The sequence below is a fragment of the Pinus tabuliformis genome, chromosome 7 (assembly GCF_031772625.1).
Source record: "Pinus tabuliformis cultivar Carrire ecotype Pingquan chromosome 7, CPIR1, whole genome shotgun sequence".
In the NCBI taxonomy this organism is placed as follows: domain Eukaryota; kingdom Viridiplantae; phylum Streptophyta; class Pinopsida; order Pinales; family Pinaceae; genus Pinus; species Pinus tabuliformis.
This window is the reverse complement of record NC_142293.1, coordinates 1,113,829,560-1,113,854,722: the sequence shown is the minus strand read 5'-3', so window position 1 is coordinate 1,113,854,722 and position 25,163 is coordinate 1,113,829,560. Positions and strand designations below refer to the sequence as shown.

Genomic DNA, 25,163 nt, shown 5'->3' with positions numbered 1-25,163 from the left:
ATTGTAATGGAACCATCGGGTTTGCAACACATATCGCAATCTATGGTTTGCAGGACTTCGACTGGCACAAAGATTAAAAATGGCCTTAACCCCCGCAGTTGACTGTGATCTAAGAGTTGAATGTGAGATCAGCGGCTAGGATTGAGTGTGGGACTTCAACCACGATCAAGGAAATCCGTACTTTCCTATTCCCCCAGTTGCTAATCATCGTCGATCTAACAGATCTGTCGATTTGACGATCTAGATCTATTCCTCCGCCACTCTTCTTCCCCAAGCACTTGGGTTTGATCTCCGCCGTTCATTTCTTAACTCCATTATATTGCGATCGGGGTTTTGACCAGTGTTTACATAACTTAATATAATAGAACCGCTGATAACGCGACAATATAATTTCTTTGATAAAGTGCCGATATCTTAACTCCTCCCTATAAATTGCTTCCGATAAATTGCTTCTCTTCTCTTGCTGGCTTTCAATGACTTCTTCCTCTTACTCTTTGGCTTTCCTGGGCTTCCGATAGCTTTCCTCAGCTTCCGATAGCTTTCCTCCTTGGTTCCACTATTTCTATTACGTCTGTATTCAATCCTTGGATCCTCCATGAGCAGTATTATGATCAATGGGCATCAATGGGCAACCACACATGTCACAAGAATTTGCCATCACAAACACTGCCATATTGACATCAATGAAAACCTAGATTAACAATCTCCCCCTTTGTCATTGATGGCAATATTCTTCTTCTCTCCCCCTTTGACATCGATGGCAAAAAGGTGCACAAGAACTCCCCCTGTCATGCAACATCTTTATGAATCAACTTAATGTGATGCTAGAGAAATAACCCCCATCTTTTGGCGAAGATGTTCAAATGCTTCTCGAGGAAGAGGTTTTGTGAAAATATCAGCTATCTGCTCCTTAGTATTGATATATTCCAAGTTGATGTTTTGTTTAGCTAATTGTTCATGAAGGAAATGATACTTGATTGGTATATGTTTGGTCTTTGAGTGCATCATTGGATTTTTGCTGAGACTTATAACATTTTTGTTATCACAATAGATGGTGATTGGTTGATTGGTACCTATGTTGACATCTTTCAGAGCTTCCTTCATCCATAATATTTGAGTACAACAATCTGCAACAGCTATATACTTCACCTCAGCTGTAAATAGTGATATGGATGTTTGTTTTTTGCTGAGCCAAGATACTAGATAATCTCCCAGGAAGAATGCATTTCCACTAGTACTTTTTTGATCATCGACACTTCTGGCCCAATCAGCATTGGTGTATGCAGTCACAGTAAGAGTTGAGCTCTTAGGGTACCAAAGACCAAAATCAGGAGTTCCTTTCAAGTATCTGAGAATTCTTTTTACAACCAACAAATGGGATTGTTTAGGAGCTGATTGAAATCTTCCCACCATTCCTACTGCTTGCATAATGTCAGGTCTCATAGCAGTTAAGTATAGGAGGGCTCCAATTATTGACCTGTAATGAGTTGCATCTACCAGAGGAGAGTCATCATCTTTGCTTAATTTGCAATCTGTGGTCATAGGTGTGCTCATGGGTGCACAGTCTTCCATTCCATATCTTTTAAGCATGTCTTTAAGATATTTTGCTTGAGATATGAACATGCCTGCCGTGGTTTGAGATACTTGTAGTCCAAGGAAATAAGATAACTCTCCTATCATCGACATTTCGAACTCTTTTGACATATTTTGAGCAAACTCGTGGCTCATCTCATCATTATTACTAGCAAAAATCAGATCATCAACATAGACAAGAGTGACTAGGAACTTATCCTCATCCATCTTTATGTAGAGATTACTTCCTGCCACCCCCTTCTTGAATCCTTGTTGTTGTAGATAGTGATCCAATCTTGCGTACCAAGCTCTAGGAGCTTGTTTCAACCCATATAATGCCTTTTTCAACTTACAAACAAAGTCTTTTCCTTCTGCTAGATTAAACCCTTCTGGTTGCTCCATGTAGACTTCTTCCTTGAGTTCCCCATTCAGAAATGCTGATTTTACGTCCATTTGATAGATTTTGAATCCTTTTGAGCAAGAAAATGCCAAGAACATCCTTATAGCTTCCATACAAGCTACTGGTGCAAAGGTTTTTTCAAAGTCGATTCCTTCAATTTGTGAATAACCTTTACAAACAAGCCTTGCCTTATTTCTGATGATTTGTCCATCTTCATTCATTTTGTTTTTGAATACCCACTTGGTTCCAATTATATTTTTATCCTTTGGACGAGGTACCAGCTCCCATGTCTCATTGTTCTCGATTTGAGACATTTCTTCTTCCATGGCTTTTACCCAATGAGGATCCTTGCTTGAGTAAATGTTTCTGGTTCTATCATAGATAGGAAAGCAACATCATTTTTCTTCGGTGTACTTGTCATCCTTCTTCGAGTTTGCATCCCTTCATCTATATTGCCAATAATCTGCTCTTCTGGGTGATGTTTTTGGAGAAACTTCATCTTTGAAGGGGTTTGAGATGGTTCTTTTCCCTTGTTGTGTTTTTCTTGATCTTTTTCCTCTTTTTCAGGTTCTTCTTCGTTTTCTTCAATGAGAGGGTCAATTTCATGATCTTCTCTTTTTTTTTTTGGAATGTCTTCATCAATCTTCACATCAATGCTTTCCACTATTTTCCGTAGTCGATTATTGTAGCACTTGTAGGCTTTGCTCCTTGTATAATATCCAAGGAATATTTCTTCGTCAACCCGAGAATCACATTTTCCTGGTGAGTCATCATTGATTTTTATGAAGCACTTGCTTCCAAAAATCTTGAAGTATTTTATTGAAGCAGACCTTCCTTTCCATAATTCATAAGGAGTCTTCTCATTATTTGGTCTTAGTTGAGTTCGATTCAAGGTATAAACAACTGTCCTGACTGCTTCTCTCCATAATTTTCGCTGCAAGTCAACTGCTATTAACATTGTTCTTGCCATTTCTTGAATAGTTCGGTTTCTTCTTTCGTCTACCCCATTTTGCTTGGGTGTTTTGGCAGCAGAGAGTTCTCTTTCGATTCCATGTACTTTACAGAATTCATCAAATTCTTTTGATGTGAATTCTCCCCCTCTATCCGTTCTAAGACATTTAATCTTAGAATCCTTTTCATTTTCTACAAGAGCTTTAAGATTCTTAAAACATTCAAATGCTTCGGATTTATATTTTATGAAATATACCCACATCATTCTAGTATAGTCATCAACAAATAAAGCAAAGTACCTTTCTCCTTGGAGTGCCGGAGTTCTAGTTGGTCCACATAAATCAGCATGGATGATCTCCAAAGATTTTGATGTAGAAAACTCCTTGGTCTTGTGGCTGGTTCTAGTTTGCTTTCCATGTTGACATGGACCACATACTCCTTGATTTGGCTTGAATAACTTTGGGATGTCTCGTACTGCATTAATCTTGCTGATATTGATCAAGTTATCGAAACTTGTATGTCCAAGTCGCTTGTGCCACAACCAACTTTCATCTGTTTGACTTAAGTAACATTTATCTTCTTGAATTTTGTTCAGAATGTAGATGTTATCTGATGTTCTAACTCCTTTTGCCACAAGTTCCCCTGAGGAAGAGTTCCTTATTTCACAATCTTTAGTGCTAAAGACAACATTATGTCCTTGATCACAGATTTGGCTAACACAAGAGATTGTGTTTGAGCACGTCTACTAGCAAAGCATTTTGAGCCTTTCCTTTTCCATTAGTAAGGGTAACAATTCCTTTTCCAGCGATTTTGGCAGATCCACTTCCAAAGGATACATTTCCTTCCTTTTTGTTCAATGAGATAAACTTCCTTTTGTCACCTGTCATATGTCTGGAGCACCCACTATCCAAAAACCAATGATTTTCATCACTATGAGCACATAGAGCTAGGCCACATTTATCCGTGTTGGGATTCTCATTTTTTGCTTCTCTTATTTTGAGGGGGCAATTTTCTTCATTATGTCCATTATCATTACAGAATGAGCAAATTGGATCAAATTTGGCCAAGGGATCAAAAGGTTGTAGGTCTTGATTTGTCCTTGCCCTTTGAGACCATATGGTTTGTTTGTTTGATCCTTCAATTTTGGTGTTACATTCTTACGAGCCATGCAATGTTTAGCTTGATGCCCAAAATTTTTACAATAAAAACAATGCCCAAAAAAGATAGTTTTGTACTTGTTGTAATAGCCATGATTTGAATCAACATTCTTCCTTGGAGTTACTCTCTCTTCATTCTTTGGATTTGAGATGGGCCTTTGATGAAATAATCTTTCTTCTTTTTTGTTGCTGGAAAGTATGTTGGCATAGCTTTTCACATTATTCTTAGTACTTGATGATTCTCCTTTAAAACCTATCCCAGATTTGTCATGTTGAGGTTTTTGTTCATTTAGGATAATGTCAAGTATTTGAGAGTTTTCCCAACCCTTTTTGACTTGCTCCAATTCCTTCCTCAGAGATACTATTTCGGCTTCACGTTCTTCACAAATTTCTTCTTTTTCAAGAGGTCTTCCCTTCTTTTTGCTTCGTCTTTTTCTACCTTGAGAGAAATGATTTTATTTCGTAATTTCTCATTTTCTTCAATGACACTCATTAACAATTCATCTACATTTCCTACGAGACCTAAATCATCATCATTTGTGAATGCCATGAGTAATACTTCTCGGCTTCCAGCATAGTCATTTTCTTCATTTGATTCATCATTACCTCCTTTGCGATGAGGGAAATGATTAGTTGATTTCTTTTTGATGACTACAAATTCATCTTCATCAGACTCATCTTGCTTAGAGAAGAAATTCTTCTTATTGAACCCCTTTTTTTGTATACCATCCTTTTAGAATTTTCCTCATCATCACTATCATGCTTAAGAGGACATTTTGCAGCATAATGACCTATTCTTCCACATTTGAAACAAATAAGAGGGTACTTACCTTTTAGCTTAGATCCTTTCTTTAGTCTTCGTACAAATTGCGCCAATTCGGATTCAACATCGGAGTCATCACTACTGGTATTCCATTCTTTCCCCTTTTTTGATTTTGAGGCCTTGAATGCTGCATCTTTGGAACTTGGGCTTCCTTTTCTCATCTCATAGGCAATGAGGATTCCATGAAGTTCATCCATCTTGAGAGTATCTAGGTCCTTCATTTCTTCTATAGCACTTACTTTGGAGTCAAATCTGTCTGGGAGAGATCTTAAGACCTTTTGAACAATAGTGCTTTCTTCAATGTTTTCTCCCAATCCTTTAAGAGCGCTGATCACTTCAGCGACTCAGAGAAAGTACGATGCAACATCTTCTTCATCATCCATTTTCAGACTTTCAAATTGTCTTCTATGAGTTTGAAGCTTTGCCTTCTTAACTTTGGAGTCCCCATTGTATAAGCTAACTAGCTTATACCATACTTCTTTGGCCGAGTCACAATTCATGACTTTTGTAAATTCAAAATCAGTGATTCCACTAGTGATGGAATTTAAGGCTTTTGCATTTTCAATGTAAGCTTTCCTTTTGTCTTAATCTGTTGGAAGAGTGGAAGGAGCTGTGTAGTCATTTAAAACTGAATGCCAAACTTCAGGTCCAAGGGACATTAAGTAGTAGGACATTCTTTTTTCCAAAAACCAAAATTTGTGCCATCGAACAGAGGAAGTCTTCCTGACACTTCTTGATTTCTCATTGTGACTAAGAATCCTTCTTCTAGCTGTTAGGCTGATATGAAGAAGCTGGCTTTGATACCAATTGTTGGAAACACTGAGAGGGGGGATGAATCAGTATTTTCTTTCAATTGTTATTATTACCAGTTTAATTTTTCACAATTTAAATAGAGAAATGTATAAGTATAATTTTATTGAGTAAAATAATAAATACAATATAAATGTGTTCCAAGCTCCAACTTGGTTTTGATGAGGCCTTGACCTTTAGGGCTTTGACCCTATCTTATCAATGAACCAACTTTGGATTTAGGAGCACCAACTCCAAGGACACCAATCCTTCCAATTCTCAGGCACCAACCCCAAGGGCTTCGACCCTATCTTTCAAGATGAATCAGGTCAAAAGATTGTCCTCCCGCTCTGTCTTCAGCTTCCTTCTTCGCTTGGCCTTCGGCGTCTATTGTACCTTCTGCGTCTGCCAGACCTTCGGCTTCTACTGCACCTTCTGCATCTGCCAGACCTTCGGCTTCCTCTGTTTCTTCAAGTTCACGAGTCGTGAACTTTCCTTGTTCTCTATGATAGATCCCTGATACTCCTGAATCACTGTCAAACATAGGTCCGAGCTTTTCAATAAATAACCCAGTCAACGGAATGTTCGACCTTCAGCTTTCTTCTTCTTCCGCTAGACCTTTTGGCTTCCTTCTTACCGTTCCTTTGGCTTCCTCTGTCTCTTCAAGTTCACGAGTTGTGAACTTCTTTATGCTCTATTTTTATGCTTGAGATAGATACTCAGAATTGAGGCGTTTTAACTCGTTTTTATACGAGTTTCACCAATACTCAAAAGACAAGTTCATTTGGAAGGAGAGGCTGACTTATGGATATTCATCCAATTACTCATAAACTTGTTTTATTTACGAAGGGTTTCATAGGAGAGACTGTACCCAAGGAGGTCCCACATCCACGTCATCAATCGCAATTGCAACTTTTGTTGGTCTGCAATCGCAACTCTTAACATCACCGATATTCACACTGCCGATGATCCAAAAATGGATCCTGGATAAACCTCTGAGTCTAAAAGACTTCATGCAAGAGGTAAAAGGTGCCAAATGGCACAAATCCTTTGTAAATCAGAGGAAAATAAAAGTCGCAGGCTGCTCTCAGAAATAGTCTGATTGTAGAGATCTCTTCATTCTGAATCCAACGCAACTTGAATGGCCGAAAACGGACTTTGGATGAAGGAGTTATTGTAAAATGAAAATTGCCCAATGTCTTTAGGAAAGGAGGCAATTTCATTAAAGTTTAAACTATATTGAAAATTTTGATTATAGGCTCACGGGCCAATCCACAACCGACACATGGCAGGCTGGGATTGGGCCACGTGGCCCACTCGGATTGGTCTAAGAAGCATTGATATCGCATTGGCGGATGGCTATATAAAGGAGGAACCGCAGGTCTTAAGGCATCGCGACATGCGATTGCCGAAATATCGCATCGCTTAAAACCAAAGGGGAGGACTTACCCACATGCACAGTGACTTGCCGATTCGCAATCGATGCTGGCATAGACCATTATATAAAGAGGCCTCAGGCACGAGCGATTTGCTATTGCGACTTGTCGCATCGCAACATCGCATCGGCGCGTTACAATGGAGCGGGGCCACACACATATATATACGGGCGATCCGATGAACCGGACTCGATAACATTATCAACCATATTGTATGGATCCTAAGATCCGCCCAATGCCACTTTTCAATGTATTTACGTATATTTCGCTGTTTAACGAAAATACAAAAGGGAAAGCAATGTGCGATGTAAACCGGACCCGAAAGGGTTTCGGAATGGAAATATATATGATTTCAGATCCGCCCAAAGCCATTTTATGCTAATTTTCGCTGTTTTCAATGTATTTTAAATACAAAGGGAAAACCAAGGAGCAGGCCAATTGCGATATGCGATGGCGATCCCCAGGCAGACCCGATGGCGCTATAAAGTGGGATTATGAATGTTTCAAGTCCGATATATTGTGTTTTATGCAGATTTCCCGTGTTTTCACAGAATTCTCTGTGTAAATAGAGAACGATTGTTACTAATGATTTCAAGCGCCGATTGCCCTCATTTGTGGCAGAAATAGGTGGCCGCCTGCCCAAAGGGTGTTATACAATGATTATTGAATGCTCAGAAGAGGGATTCGAGCAGACATGGCCGAAAGTTGCAGAGCCCGAAAGGGAAAACCAACAGGCAGCGCGATTTGGCTTTTAAGTCGTGAATGTCAAAGACACAGGGCTGCTGAGTTATTGTTGGTGGCCAAGTTATTGTTTGTTGCTGAACGCTGAAAGTAGTAGCAACTGAGAGCGATAGAGAGCCAAAGAGCTACTGCGCAGGGCTGCTAAACTGTTGATGGTGGCCGAGTTGCTGAAGCGTAGAAGCCAAGGAGGTAGCGTTGAGACAACAGGGAAGAAAAAGAGCCGTTGAGGGAGCCTTTGGGGTCACTTGAAGTTCAAGTGAAAAGCTAGAGAGTTAAAGGTTGCAGAAGGCAGAAAGAAGCTAGAGCCGAAGAGTCGAGAGCCAAAGAGTTAGAGCCAAGAGCCAGAACCAAGAGCCAAAGAGCCAGAGTCAGAGCCAAGGGCCAGAACCAAGAGCCATAGAGTCAAGAGCCAGATGTTCAAGAGCCAAGCGATAAAAAGGTGTTTGAACACACTGTTTATGTGTAGAACAACAGGAGTTGAGTCAAAGACTTGTAAAAAGACTTACACCATAATCCCAGAGAGCCAAGTCAAATTGACAAGAGCTCATGGAGACGTAACCCAAGAGTTGTGGGTGAACTCCAAATTAATATTGCTGTTTCTGTGTGTGTCTTAATGCTGCATTATCTCTGTTGCTTTATTTACTGTTATATGCATTTATATATCAGTTTTAGCACATTAATTTACAACACTTAATAGCCAAAAACAAATACAATCATACACCCATATTTTCAAGCATTTCTTAATTCTACATTGGTTAATCATTAAAGACTTGGCAAAATTCAAGCTTTGGAAGTAGGAGAGGTTCTTGTAAGCTAAACAAGAAGCCTGAGAGCCCCATTTTCAGATCAGCGGATGAAATGAACGCGATATAATATTAAACCATCATCAATAGATCCGTCGGGTCCACAACTAATATCGCAATCAACGGTCGGGTTCACAAGACTTATCGCAATCGACAGTCGGGTTCACAAGTTTTATCACAATCGGCGGTTCGGTGGTGTCAACCCTTATGATTTGTATAACTTCCCCGATACCTGGACGCGATATTACATAAAGGTATATTCTATGGAGCTATCGAGTCCGCACCTTATATCGCAATCGCAGTTTTTGTTGTGACATCCCTTTATCACTTGTGATATGAAATTTTATACGATGGATGCAATACTGTATTATGGCATATTGTAATGGAACCATCAGGTCTGCAGTACATATCACAATCTATGGTTTGCGGGACTTCGACTGGCACACGGATTAAAAAAGGCCTTAACCCCCGCAGTTGACTGTGATCTAAGAGTTGAATATGAGATCGACGGTTAGCATTGAGTGCGGGACTTCAGCCACGATAAAGGACATCCATACACTTTCCTACCCCCGCAGTTGCTAATCACTGTCAATCTAACAGATCTGTCGATTTGACGATCCAGATCTATTCCTCCGCCATTCTTCTTCTGCAAGCACTTGGGTTTGATCTCCGCCGTTCATTTCTTGACTCCATTATATTGCAATCGGGGTTTTGAGTAGTGTCTACCTAACTTAATATAATAGAACCGCCAATAATGCGACAATATAATTTCTCTGATAAAGCATCGATATCTTAACTCGTCCCTATAAACTGCTTCCGATAAATTGCTTCTCTTCTCTTGCTGGCTTTCAATGACTTCTTCCTCTTACTCTTTGGCTTTCCTCGGCTTCCGATAGCTTTTTTCCTTGGTTCCACTATTTCTATTACGTCTGTATTCAATCCTTGGATCTTCCATGAGCAGTATTATGATCAATGGGCATCAATGGGCAACCACACATGTCACAAGAATTTGCCATCACAAACACTGCCATATTGACATCAATGACAACCTAGATTAACAATTGGTTTGCACCCAGGGGGTTTTGACCCCATAACCTCAACAAATGAATTTCCAGCGTGCTGAAATTCAGTTTTGTTGCAGATTTAATGCATAGAAGTGGTGCAAAATGACACAACTTATGTCCTATAGTCTCCCCACCCCTAGATTTTGGATTTAGAAGCGTTTAGGCACTTTTTGGTGGCTTGTCAAGGGGATTTCCTTCTTGTTTTCTGCAGAGTTTTTGTAGACTGTTGTAATAGGACAACAAACAAAATTGCACAACCCTTCTGACCAAGGTACTAATTGTAAAAATACCTTTGTATTTGATTAGCATATTTCTTGTACACTCAATTTGACCACTCACGCGATATATCTTGGTAGATTAGAGTGTATTTTCTTGCTGGTTTTAGTATCCTTTCTGCAGATCTTATATATTGGACCAATAAGGCTGCAACATATAACTCCTCCCTTTAGTCATTTGACCCCATACAAGGCACTGGTATTGTGTTGGTTAAAGTCATCTAAGGAAAGCCTCCTATAGCCATTTTGGAGGTAGTGGGGCTAGAAGAGTGTGGACTTGGGCCTTGGTGATAGTGGGCCCTTGTCTTATGTGTGCTAGTTTTAACAGGTTGCAAGGATCTTCGACAACTCTGCGTATATTAGCGGTAACAGGGACATATGGTCCTACTTGTTCAACTAGCTCATCTCCCATTCCTGAGCTCTCTTTTAGCCTTTCCCTCTTTGACGAGGATATGCATCCTAGTGATCAATTCAATGATGAGCCTTCTTTTCACGAGTAGTCCAGCTATGAGCTTTTTCCGGATGTGCAGGATAGTGATGGGTCCTCTCTAGATGTGCAACATACTAATGGGCTTTCTGTTGATTGTGATCCCTCTCCTTCCAGTGATACCTTGTTTATTGATGACAGTTCCTACTTAGAGTTGTCAATGTTGGATGATGATGATTCTACTAATTCATTGTTTCCATCTTTGTCGAAGTGGGGCTACTACCATTGTGACTAATGTTGTTGATTTTCTTTTTGTGTTCTCAACATTGGAAGTCATCCCATCAAAAACCTTTATTTTAGCTGGTCCTCTTCTACCTAACAAATTTGATTGTGTCATTAAAGACACTTTTTAGCATGATCAAGCCTAATACAAATCGTGAAGACTTTCGTCATGAGCAATATGGATTTCGATGACCCTGGTTCAACATTATGGTAGATGATATGGTTATCTTATGCAATAATCTATGGATGTAAATGTCATCTTCGTGGTTACTTGCCAACCCCATGCTATATACTTCTAATATCATACCTTAATCATAAATAACCACCACAAAATAGAGTATAGTTTCATTGTCTTTTACAGTAGCATTGTTTGTTAGTTTTCTATACGCCCAACAAAATGATTAACGTACCAGTAAATTTTGATTTCCCATAATTTTATTTTACTAAAAACCCAGAAATCTCAAATATGAAATCTACGCACAATTAACACAACTAAGATTCTAACAAATTATGCACAAGGAAAACAATAAATCCAAGCACAAACTTTTACACAACTTTTACCTTGGAAAACCCTAGTGTAAGGAAAAACCAACAAAGAAGGGTTTTATTAGGCTTCAGAGAAGACACTTAGAAAATCATTACAACAACAAATCTAGAGAATGTACAACCAAGAACAACCACATAAATCAGCCTTCTCTCCTTCGTAATGGTACGGCCTGAAGTATGGTCTCTCTCCAACAGAGTACTATTCCTTTTCTTCAACGGATCTCGGCCCAAGGTTTGACGTCTCCTCTAGTAGGAAACTCAGGCTCTCTTTCGTCCAGACTCCAAACACGACCTCGGGTTTGGCCTCTCCTCCAATAGGAAACTCAAGCTCTCTCTCGTCCAAACATGACCTTGGGTTCAACCCCTTTCACGTTGCTCAATACGACCTCTCTTTCTTTAAACAAGACAGTCCCTTCTCTTAGTTGCTCAACCTTCCTTCTTTTCACTCAAATTGACCCTTTTTTCTCTCACTCAATCTGTCCTTCACCTTCTCATTCTAACAATGTATAATTTCTCTCATAACCCTATTTCCTCCATGAGATCTTCAAAGAAGATCAAATGCCATAATTTGATCTTATCACCGTCTTTGATTTTTTCCCAGTGATGCGAACATCGCAATTAAATTGTGATTCTTTCAAAAAATAATGATCCAACTCGAAAAAATCGTGGGGGCATGGAACAACGACTTAGAAAAGAGATTTTTGGTTTTTTTCCTCATTTTTTTAGATAGAGGACAAGAGTGAGAGCTAAGGAGGAGGAGAACTCATCTACAAGGGCAAGATAAGAGAAACGTGAAGGAGTTTAGCATTCCAAGCAAAAATCAAAATCAAGTTTGATTTCTTTAGTAAAGCGTGGTTTTCAGGTATGGGCATCAAATTTGGTTTTTTTTTTTTTTTTTTTTTTTTGTATCCTTGGGTTTTTATCACCCATTTATTTTGTATGATTTTTGTTTGGATTTGGTTGTGTTTTTTTTCATTTTTGTTACATATAGTGGAGAGGGTTTATTTTGGTAAAAAATGCAAAAACTTGATTGTTACATTTATTTGTTTAATTTCTTCTTGTGCCCTAGTTTTTTTTCCATCTTTTTTGCTTGGGTTTGAATGTGTATTTTTTGCCATTACTGTTGCATTGAGTGAGGGTTTTTTTTGGTCAAAAATTCAATATGTTGTATGTAAATATTAATTTTATTTTTTTAACTTGCAATTCTTCTTGTTCTCTAGGTTCAACTTCAAACTTCATCTTACATTACAACTCAAGAGTTCAACAAAGTTACAAACATGCTAAGGAAATTGGACCCTCTGTGGGAATTTGGTGACCCTGATGGAGGGTTTGACAAATCAAGTATGACTTGCAAGTTATGTGGGCATCATATGACGGGGGTATACAGATTGAAGTATCACCTTGCACAAGTTTCTGGATATGAGGTAGGGCCTTGCACAAATACAAATCCAGAAATCATCTGAACAACCTTCAGAGCATTGGAAGAAATAGAGCAAACCAAATTGTCCAAGTCAATTCTGAAGAGTCAACTAGCAGGGAGTCCTCCTTCGTAATGGTACAGCCTGAAGTATGGTCTCTCTCCAACAGAGTACTATTCCTTTTCTTCAACGGATCTCGGCCCAAGGTTCAACCTCTCCTCTAGTAGGAAACTCAGGTTCTCTTTTGTCCAGACTCTAAACACGACCTAGGGTTTGGCCTCTCCTCCAACAAGAAACTCAGGCTCTCTCGTCCAGACTCTAAACACGACCTAGGGTTTGGCCTCTCCTCCAACAGGAAACTCAGGCTTTCTCTTGTCCAAACATGACCTTGGGTTCATCCCCTTTCACGTTTCTCAGTGCGACCTCTTTTTCTTTGAACAAGACAGTCCTTTCTCTCAGTTGCTCAACCTTCCTTCTTTTCACTCAAATTGACCCTTTTTTCTCACTCAATCTGTCCTTCACCATCTCATTCTAACAATGTATAATTTCTCTCATAACCCTATTTCCTCCATGAGATCTTCAAAGATCAAATGCCATAATTTGATCTTATCACTTTCTTTGATTTTTCCCAGTGATGCGAACATCACAATTAAATCGTGATTCTTTCAAAAAATCACGATCCAACCTGAAAAAATCATGGGGGCTTGGAACAACAACTTAGAAAAAAGTTTTTTGGTTTTTTTTCCTCATTTTTTTCAGATAGAGGACAAGAGTGAGAGCTAAGGAGGAGGAGAACTCATCTACAAGGGCAAGGGAGGAGAAAAGTGAAGGAATTTAGCATCCCAAGCAAAAAAAATCAAGTTTGGACCAAATTTCTTCAGCGAAGCATGGTTTTCAGGTATGGGCATCAAATTTGTTTTTTATTTATTTTTATTTTTATTTTATTTTCTCTTGGGTTTCTATCACCCATTTATTTTGCATGATTTTTGTTTGGATTTGATTGTGTGTGTGTTTTTTTTTTGTATCATTTTTGTTTGGATTTGATTTTTTTGTTTTTGTTTGTTTGTTTGTTTTTTTTTTTTTCTTCCTTCTATCATTTTTGTTGCATATAGTGGAGAGGGTTTATTTTGGTAAAAAATGCAAAAACTTGATTGTTAGATTTATTTGTTTAATTTCTTCTTGTGCCCTAGTTTTTTTTCCATCATTTTTGCTTAGGTTTGAATGTGTATTTTTTTCCATTATTGTTGCATTGAGTTGAGGGTTTTTTTGGGTCAAAAATTCAATATGTTGTATGTAAATTTTAATTTTATTTTTTTAACTTGCAATTCTTCTTGTGCCCTAGGTTCAACTTCAAACTTCAAACTTCATCTTACATTAAAACTCAAGAGTTCAACAAAGTTACAAACATGCCAAGGAAATTGGACCCTCTGTGGGAATTTGGTGAACCTGATGGAGGGTTTGACAGATCAAATTTGACTTGCAAGTTATGTGGGCATCATATGATAGGGGGTATACAGATTGAAGTATCACTTTGCACAAGTTCCTGGACATGAGATAGGGCCTTGCACAAATACAAATCCAGAAATCATCCAAACAACCCTCAAAGCATTGGAAGAAATAGAGCAAACCAAATTGTCCAAGTCAATTCTGAAGAGTCAACTAACAGGGAGTAGAGTTTCAGGATTGCAAGGTGAACATGAGAGTGTTACTGGTTCTATTTCACCATCAGCATCTACAGGCAACCTTGTAGCTACCTCATCATTTTTTGTTTCTAGAACCATCCCTGGTGCACAACCATCTATCTCTTCAGTTATTAAAAAAGGGGAGAAGGAAAAAGTTGACAAGTTGTTGGGCAAGTTTTTTCTTTGGAGTGATATTCCTTTCAGCGTTGCAAGGAACAATCCATTTTTCCAGCCTGCAGTTGATGCTATTGCTATTGTTGGCCCAGGGTACAAAGTCCCTTCATATGATGACTTTAGAGGGCACATTCTTCAAAATGAAAAGGTTGACTGCACTAAGAGATTGGAGGAGTTTAGGGCATCATGGGCACACACAGGATGCACTGTGATGTCAGATGGTTGGACCGATCAAAAGGGTAGAAGCCTTATTAACTTCTTGGTTAATTGTCCCAAGGGGACAATGTTTATGAAATCTGTTGATGCATCTGCACATATCAAAGATGCACGGTTATTATGTGATTTGTTGGATGTGTTCATTCAGGAGGTGGGTCCACAACATGTTGTCCAAGTCATAACGGACAATGCTGCAAATTATGTTGTTGCTGGCAAGATGCTTATGGAGAGGCATCCTACCTTATTTTGGACACTTTGTGTTGCACATTGCATTGATTTGATGTTGGAGGACATAGGAAAAATTCCTTTTGTCAAGGATATTGTTGAGTCATCAAAAAACATTACAAAACTTATATATAATCATGCATCTGTGCTTCATTTGAAGAGAACATTCACCAACAACAAGGAGTTGGTGTCCCTTGCCATTACACAATTTTCTACCAATTTCATATCTCTTCAATCCCTTTTGAATTCTATGTGGGATGTGAAGATAATGTTTCTCTGCTTTGGCATTTAGCTATAAACTAGAGGGAGAAACCATATGTAAGTTAGTTTCATACCAGGAAAGCTTCTGGGCGGAAGTGTAGGAGGTGTGTAGCATTACTAAACCTTTGGTAAAGGTTCTTCAATTAGCTGATGGAGACAAGCCCACTATGGGCTACTTGTATGAGGCCATGGATAGGGCCAAAGAATCCATTCAAGCCTACTATGATGATAAGTAGGATGAGAGATTTGAGAAACAACAACTCCTATGGGAAGTGATTGATGAGCGATGGAACAATACACTCCATCGTCCCATTCATGCTGCAGGGAACTACCTGAACCTTGCATTTTCTTACACCTGTGGTTTCTTATTTGATGTTGAGGTCATGGATGGATTCCTCACTTGTGTTTAGAGGATGGTGCCATCTCTAGCAGAATGTGCGAAAATCTCCAAAGAAATGGAGATATACAGGATGGCAGGTGGTACATTTTGCTTTGACATGGCTGTTGTGGAAAGGAAGACTAAAATGGCAGGTAAGCTTTAGTTTGTTTAAAATTTCATTGTCTCTTCAAGTTCATACTTTGCTTCGACTTTCAACTTTCAATTGTTTTCTTATGTTTATCTTATTTGTTGTAGATGCATGGTGGAGAAGCTATGGTGGTAGAGTACCCAATCTTCGAAAGCTTTCCATTCGAGTGCTCATCCAAACATGTAGCGCCTCGGGATGTGAGCGCAACTGGAGTGTATTTGAAAAATACACACCAATAAGTGCAACAGGTTAAAATATTCCAAATTTCCAATTAATTTTTTGAATTCATTAAATAATTATTTTTTATAATTATTATTTTATTATTTATAATTTATTAATTTATGACCTTTGTACAGGTTGGAGTCCTAGCGACTTAATGACATGGTCTATGTCTACTACAATATTCGATTGTGGGTGAGGCAACTTGAGATGACACCTGATGTGGAGGCCATCTCATTGGATGGGATTGACACCACTGTTGCATGGAGGGTTAGAGGAAGAGGTAGTGGAGGAGGAGGAGGAGCAACATGAGGAGGAAGTGGCACCACCTATCCCTATCACTAGTAGAGGAGGTGGTCTACCTCCTATAGCTCCTAGTTCTTCAACTTCTAGAGCACAACAGAGTCCACTGCCAACTCTACCGCCATCTACATCTAGAGGGAAAGATGTTGCATTTTATCGCAAGAGGGCAAAGGAAATCAATAGTATTAGTTATTTGGTTCATTTCATTGTATATGACATTATGACTCATCATATGAGATACATTATTATATTTTTTGTTGATATTTTGAGGTTGAGTTGGGACTCAGGACTTAGTATTCAGAACATGATTCACTGTTATGTGTGATGTAGCACTAAAAATTGTTGAAGAATCTAGGGAAATGAGATGTAGAGTGATTCTTCGGGACTATATAACAATTTGTGAAGCCTTTTTACAATTTGTTTTTGTTAACTTAATCTTCTTTTTCTCTTATTAATACATGTGTGTGTACTTCATCAAACTGCGATCAAAAACATAAAACAAGAACACAAGATATTGACTCTCTGTTAGGGCCAAAACCTCTGTTCTCTTGGGAGGAAAACCCTTCGGTAAGTTTTCTCTTATTGAAGCTTCTTTCTTGATCAATGCCAAACCCTAGACCCTTGACTAGAAGATCTTCCAAGCACAATTCAAGTCCTTCCTTTTCTCTTCACTTCGTTCCTCGGCACTTCATCCTCCTTCCGGCGCTTCGTTCCTTGGCACTTCATCCTACTTCCGGCACTTCGTTCTTCCTTCCACTGTTAGTAGTCCTTCCAGAAGAGACACTTATCTTTTGTACTTAGTGAGATCCTTCACCTAAGGATTCTCCTTCCTTCTCTTGACCAACATAGTTCCTTCTTGATGTATAGTTGTAGGCTTTGTGTGACAGCACTACAGCCCTAATTCTCATACGTGTGAGAGGTCTTGTTGATGTTATATGGCTCCTCTTTCCTTTGCTTGAGGTCCTTCCTTCTTCGCTTGGATAGGAGGCCTAGTAGGCCTAGTTTGTAGCCCAAATGATGAGGTATGTTGGGAGGTGACTTGCTGCTGTCCTAACCGCAGATAGCCCTTCCTTTTCTTCGCACGTGTGGTTGGTATTGGCCCTAAAACAGTCCCAAAACCTTCGCTCTTCCTTCTTGCTTCTTCGCTGCACTAGAGGCTCCTTCTTTGTCCCTTTCTCGACTTCTTTTTCGGTCCTCTATCTTCACTAATTTCAGAGTGAGTTGCTTGTCGTTTGAGGGAGTGGACAACCTCTATATATAGAGGACTGTCCCTCCTTTAGGCCGACTTGTAGGCCGACTTGCTGCCTTGAGGCTGACTTGACTTCCTTTGCTTTGATGGGTGCTTTTAATGGTCCCATTGCTTCTTTTGATGGTGTCTCTGCTAGGAGACTTGACTTTGCTTGGAGGTGTCTTCTTTGACTCTTATACATAGATATACATAATGTAACATACCCTTAAGGCCGTCAACATAATTCTTTTGACTCTTTGACTCACCTATAGCACTTTAACATGTGTTAGACGTACTTCAACGAGCAAGAAACTCATTGACATATATTATAAAAATAATATTTCTTTTCTTGAATAAATACAAATATCAAAAGTACATTTATGAAGACTGAACCTAGTTACATTTCCTTCAACAAAAATGATATTACACATCTTATATGTTAGTTCTTTTTTCAGATTTATGTGTCAATGCATTTATTTTATGTTGTGAATGTTTTAGATATTAAAAAAATTGAAAAAAATATTTTTCCCGATTTTTTCCGATTTCGAACCCTCGTTGATTTAATCCAGATTGTGATGTTCACAACACTGATTTTTTCAAATGGAAATATTAATTTCCAAAGTTATAAACTTTAGAAACCTAAGTTACAAAGCCAATAATGACTAATCAAATTAATTTTCATGATTTTCCTAAGTTGGGACTTGGGAAGAATTAAAAAATGCCAAAATCAGTAAATTTTCAAGATATCTTCTGCATGACTAGACACAAGGCCTATGTAGAGACACCTATTCGAGCTACAATTTTAACAGTCCATTGGAATATCCAAGACAGTTTAATGAGACATCATCTCATCTCATTATTGAAATAACTGTATTTCTTCTTAGTTGTCTTTTGTAATCATTATCTGTTACTAGAAGATGGTTCATTTTTGATTGCATACTTCATCATGTAGCTATTGACACAATTTGTCTTAAATTAGTGTCTCCATGGTCCATACCAATAAGGAAAGAGTAATGATTAATCCCATAGAATTTTATGTTCAATGGGCATGCTTTCTCTCTAATAGTAGCTAGATTTCTATTACTTTGATATCTGACAATATGGGCAATGCAATTTAAAATCCCTAGGTTAGTGCCTAGTACAATTTTAGAAAAAGGAGCATAGAAGTGGGTTTGGTAGTTACCATTAACACCAATTTGGTGTCCATGTTACCAAGATAGTCCATGAACTATGTGTGATAGTCAGATCCCACATGTATATAATATTATAAAAAACATGTGCTATTGCCATGTTACTAGTGATAAAATAAAACATGGTTAGCTATTACAGGGTTTATTTGTCTTAATCTTACAAGATGTTCTAGTGAATAGCCAAGAAGTCAGTTTTCCTCATTCATTTGCTAAACTAAAATCATACCAGTTCAATTAGGACCTCTGTTTTTTTTTGTAAGTTCAGCAACGGTGAGGCTACATCATGATCATGTCCAACAATAACACCCGAATAGGGCGGGGAATTGAATCAGTGACTTAACATCTAGGAATGCCTTAATAGTGCACCCGATCACCGTCTATCCAAGACCCCTTCGATGATTAGGACTTTTTGTTACCTGTGAACATTGATATATATTTTCTACCTCTTTCTTCTTTCTCTTCATTGAGTTCCTTTGTTATGCGGATAAAGCTTCCCTCTTCCTTTCCTAGGCTTCTTCACCTTCAAGATTTCTGCTAAAACAATATGAAAGGGAATATGAAGGTAGTTCTTAAATGCTTTCAACTGACATCAAGGATATCCTTTGTATATTGGTTGTTTTTTTACTTTCATAAGAGTTTGACTACCTTGCTTAGCTTCTTGATTTGCACAATATTCATTGTTTTGGTAGATCCATTTTCATCATCAGGGTGTAATCATTAATGATAAAGATGCATACGTTCAAAGATTGTTGTGTTATAGGTATTACAGGGTTTAGTTCTTGTGAGTAGGATCAATTTTATTTGTTCAGTTGTAGGACGAAACTAAGTTCATATAAAGAGGATTGTTTTGTCAGATGCTAAGTCACCTGACACGGGGATTCGGGATTCGTAGGATTCAGGATTCGTGGTGTCGGATTCGGACACGTTGACCCCCCGGAACAGGACACGTAGGATTCGTTATATATTATTTTATTAATATATATATATATATATATATATATTAAAAATTAGATATTTCTTACACAAATTTTAATTAATGATACAAATTTATTGATTTCAAACATAGATATTCATCTATAGCTATTAGCATGCATAGTACATAAAAATTCAAATACATGTCAGTGGTACTGGTCACATAAATCTATTAAATCATGATTCATAATTCATAACTGAAAGACAATTACAACTACAAGATAGTAAGATAAACACACTAACAACTGTAGTTTTCTCATTAAGTCATCAAATCAAAATGTGTTACATAGGCAGTGCTGGTGCAATGCCAATGGCAAATAAAAATAGAAAATATAAAACAACTACAGGTATACAAGCCTCAAGGCATCAATCAGCATCAATGTCCTCATCATCATGGTCCCCACTGCTCTCCTCTGCATCCTCCTCCTCCCCTGTATCCATAGGCGCATCTGCATCTGCTGGTGTGGAGGTTGACCCCTCTAAGTCATCAAATCTAACAGGCTATAACACTTGATCATTGAGATCCATGTTGGCCAATGCCAACTCAACACTGGTGTCTAGACCCATATCATCAGGAAAGACATCCCACATCTTTGTCTTTCCCCTCAACCACTCTTCCCTCTGCCTGTAAATAAGACGAAGGTTGGTGTGCACATACACTATTGTCTTTGCCCTGGACTGCTCAAGCCTGCTCTTCTTCACACTATACAAATTCCCATATGTGCTCCAATTCCTCTCACAACAAGAGGATGAAGTCACCTGAGGGAGGAGCTTCATGGCTAACTGCCCCATGATTTTCCCTCCAAGAATAGGCCTTCTTAGCCCCCCTGTCTCTAATCACATCATAACCTCCAAATCGACCACTGCCAGTGGAAAACTCTGCAAAGGCATCCTCCACCTCAGCGAGCAATGCACTATCCTGAAAAATCTGCCTGAATGCCTCTTTCCTCCCCTGTGAGATTTCACCATCCATGTGAGGAGGGAATCTGCGGGAAGGTCCACCATTCAGCCACTCGTGGCTGTAGTATTTGGGGTTCAATGAGTGAGCCAAACAATGTAAAGGTGTACAATTCTTGTCCCATCTGCTGACAAGAATATCATGTATGGTATCACAAAAGGCCTTTGGTGATGTCTCATACTCGGGGCACTCACTTTGTAGAATAATGCTCCTCACAGACTCAATCATGGAATCCCATCCTTCGTAAACCTCTCCTAGGATGGGTTTGTCTGTATCTGCAAATCAAAGCAAAGAAATGATAGGGTCCATGATCCGAATAATTGGATCTACCCTCTCACACCAAGCATCATCTAGCACTATGTCCTTCACTCTTTTAGAGACTACCTGATCTGTCTTTCTCCAAAAAGACCAAAACTCAGAAATAACCATGGACCCAAGAGCGGTCTTGACCTCCCTCGACCTCTTCAACATCATGAATGAAGATGCAAACTGTGTATCAACAATCTTCAACAATGATAGATTGGTGTACCCCTTGTAGATAGTGAGGGCATTTGTATGATTTTGCACAAAGTTACGGATATGTCTTGCATCCTCAATAATGCTTCCAATCCAAAGCACATAAGAAGCAATGGATTTCAGTGCTAAGTTCAATGAATGGACAATGCAAGGTGTCCAAAACACTTGTGGATATTTAGCTTCCACAATCATGCCAGCAGCCTTGCAAACAGGTGCTTTATCTGTAATGATTTGCACACAAGAATCAACACCGACATCTTCAATAACTTTAATAAATAACTCACCAATAAATTGTGCATCCTTGTATTCGCCAAGTGTATCCACTGCTTTCATGAAAACTTGACCACTCAAGGAAGACACCATGAAGTTGATGATTGGGTGTTGTGCTGGATTTGTCCATCCATCAGAAACAATGCTAACCCCAGATGTTGGCCATGATACTACAATAGGCTCAAGCATTTTTTGCACCTCTTTTTTTGCCTTCGTCAACAATGTGGTTCTCAGCTTCTCTGACCCAGGAGGCACATACCCCCTTGAGTTAGAGCTCGACACATCTCAATAAATAGAGGTGAGCGTGCAACATTAAATGATATGAAGTTTTGATAGAAGAAGAAGGTAATGGTGAGATCAAGCTCTTCCCGTCTCTCTTTTTGGAAAATCTTGTCCATTGGACCAAGTGCTCTTCTTTTTGATGCTTGTCCCCCAGTAGAAGTAGAACTCTCAAATGGAAATTTGGTGGTGGCTTTCCTCAAAAATGAAAGGGGGTCTTCATTCTTGGGTTTTCTTGATTTTGAAGCCACATGTTCCATACCAACATTGGACTCCTTTTCCAATTCTTTTCTCTTTTGTAAAGAAACAACTTTACAAGCTCCAATCCCACAACCTGGTAAAGCCAACAAATGTGATTTCACACGGTAATATGTGCTTTTGAAAGAAATGTGACAAAAGTTGCATTTCCATTGCACATTGCCTCCTCCCTTTCCCTTGGTGTTTGGCCCATCCTCTCTTGTGACATATTTCCACAATGGATATTTATCATTGTCTTTAGAGTCTTTAGGTCCTCCTCTTCCCTCAACATTACTTGCAACAGACTCTGATGATATTGAAGGAAGAGGGGCATCTCCACCCATGACATTCTTGCCCTTCTTTTGCCCCCTAACTGCTGCCTTTGATTGAGCCATGAATACTGTAAAAGAAATGAACAAAACATGCACAAATTTGTAAACAAAAAATCATATACAAACTACTGTAATAGAATAAGAAATGCAAAAAAATGGAGGTGAAATGCACTTACCTAGTGCTTGAATCTCTTTGCCGAACGCTCTACTCCCTTAACTCCTTGCTCCAAACCCTTCTTCACTTGCCAACAACTCCAAAAACGCTTGCCAAATGATAAACACTGTGGCTGTAATGAACAAATGCGTGCTTTTGTAACCCGCGCAGGTGACTTTTCCGCCAAAACGAGTCCTGGAAACAGGACATGATGCCTAAAATCGGGACACGATTCTGAATTTCGTGACACGCAGAGGGATTCGACGTGTCCACTTCGGATTCGACGTGTCATAAATTTTGGACACGATTTTGCAGCAAATCGTGTCTGACACGACAGATTCGGATTCGTGGACCTTCTAGAACGAATCCGGTTACTTAAGTCAGATTCATAGAAAATTTTAGGGGCGAATGTTCGCTCTTTGGCGAAATTAAGGGGTTTTAAATTTTTAGTGGGCGAATATTTTGTATCATAGTACATTTTTACAAATCACCTCAAATAGCCCACCTTATTTTAAGGGAGAGGGTAAAAAAGGTAAATTTAGCCCTTGAAATTAGGAGTTACAACCTTCCATTCCCCCATTTTCAAGAGTAGGTTTTATTTAAGTGAATCCATTCGCCCATTTTCAAGAATAGGTTTTATTTAAGTGAATCCTATGGGCCAAAGGCCCAAATACCATATTTATAAAAGAGGTATGGTAAATTAATAAAAATATAAATAAATGAGAGGTATGGTAAATAAATAAAACATTTTTTATATTTACTCCATAAGTCACCTTATATACATGCAAGGGTGTAAACAAATAAAAATATAAGTAAAGTGGAGATATGGTAAATAAATAAAACGTCTTTTTATACTTACTCAAAAGGTATGGTAAATAAATAAAAATATAAATAAACTAGACGCATGGTATATAAATAAAACCTCTTTTTATATTTAGTCCATAACCCTCGTTCTATTTATGAAGGCTCAAGAAAGAGGTTTTATTTAAGTGAATCCTATGGGCCAAATACCATATTTGTAAAAGAGGTATGGTAAATTAATAAAAATATAAATAAACGAGAGGTATGGTAAACAAATAAAACATTTTTTATATTTACTCCATAAGTCACCTTATATTTACGAACACTAAAAAATGCGTTATATTTAGGTGAAACCTATGGGCAAAATACTATGAGACAAATACCATGGACTAGATTGTTATTAATACCATGCAAAAAAACATTATTAACCCTAATATTAATATTAATAAAAATAAAAATGGCACATGGTATTGACCCATGGTATTCACCTGGAATGTAGCCTATTTAAATGGGGGATATAAACCAGCATAGATCCATCTTTACTCTGGATCTACTAACCCCCGAGAGGTATCAAATATCGTGATATGCAAACTAGCATAGAGTGAAAAAATATTTGATCCGATCAAGAGTAAAAATGGATGTTGTAATTTAATGTATGTTAAGTGTTGTTAAAATCGCGATAAAATCGCGATTTTATCGGAAAATCGCGATTTTTTCCTCTGCCCGATCAAATCGCGATTTTTATACCAAAAAATCGCGGACTTTTTTTTATAGCGATTTTTTCCAAAAAATCGCGATTTTTACAGAAAAAATCGCAGAGGCACGGGGCAGCGGGCTTTTAATAGGCGAAAATCGATTTTTTTTATGTCATTTTGCTGTTTGCGCGCGGAGGAGGAGGAGAAGAGGTGAGGGAGAGGAGCTGGAGGAAATCAATAGGATTAGACTTTCATTTTATTGTATATGACATTATGACATGATGAGATACATTATCATATTTTTTGTTGATAGTTTGAGGCTGAGTTGGGACTCAGGGCTTACTATTCAGGACATGATTCAATGTTATGTGTGATTTTAGCGCTAGAAATGATATTAAACATCTTATATATTAGTTTTTTTATCATATTTATGTGTCAATGTATTTATTTTATGTTGTAGATGGTTTAGATATTAAAAAAATTGAAAAAAATGAAAAAAAATGAATATTTTTGTGCCAAACGCTTTTTTCCCGCTTTTAACGATTTTTTCCGCTTTTTTCCCGGCGCCGATTAAATCCCGATCGCGCTTTGTGCAACATTGTGTTAAACATGTTAGCTTGGTTAAAATAAAAAATAAAATAAAAATCAACTATTAATTTTATTAATTTTTATAAATTACTAATAGTATTTTTTAAGCTCCAGGTTTATGATAACCCATGGTATTGACCCATGGTAATACCATGGTATTCATGTGAGCATAGACTATTTAAATGGGAAATTCTATCATCTTAGATCCATCTTAATTCTGGGTTTACCAAGTGCTCAGAGGGATAAATAGATTTCATCCCCCTAAGAGTGGTAGATGTGGAGTTAAGATGGATATAGGTTAATTTTTATGATAATGAAGATAATAAATAGACTTAGGAAATTATATTGTAAAAACATCCTAAGGTGAATGGTTAAAGCATAGACATTGGACAAGTATATTTATATACCTCTGTTTTAAACTGAAACAAATCCAGGGCTAAAAGGAATGGATTGATTACACTAGTCATCCTTCTATAACTTTCCAACATATGCTGGAGTAAACAGATTGTAATTTGGGTAATTTTTCTAATTGCAAACATGAACATACTTGTGTATTGGCAGGGTGGTTACGAGGTCCCTAGAAGTGACGAATTTGAATTTTTCTTGGTTTTATATATAGTATTAGGTTTTTTCTCATGCTTTCTGTGAATGG

At 38.2% G+C, this 25,163-nt stretch overlaps 1 protein-coding gene across 3 annotated transcripts in view; it reads left to right on the top strand.

Annotated features, from left to right (window-relative positions):
* The window catches only part of LOC149251431 (endoribonuclease), a 193,729-nt gene that overhangs the window by 166,672 nt on the left and 1,894 nt on the right, over positions 1 to 25,163 (top strand). The gene's annotated exons all lie outside the window — the stretch shown is intronic.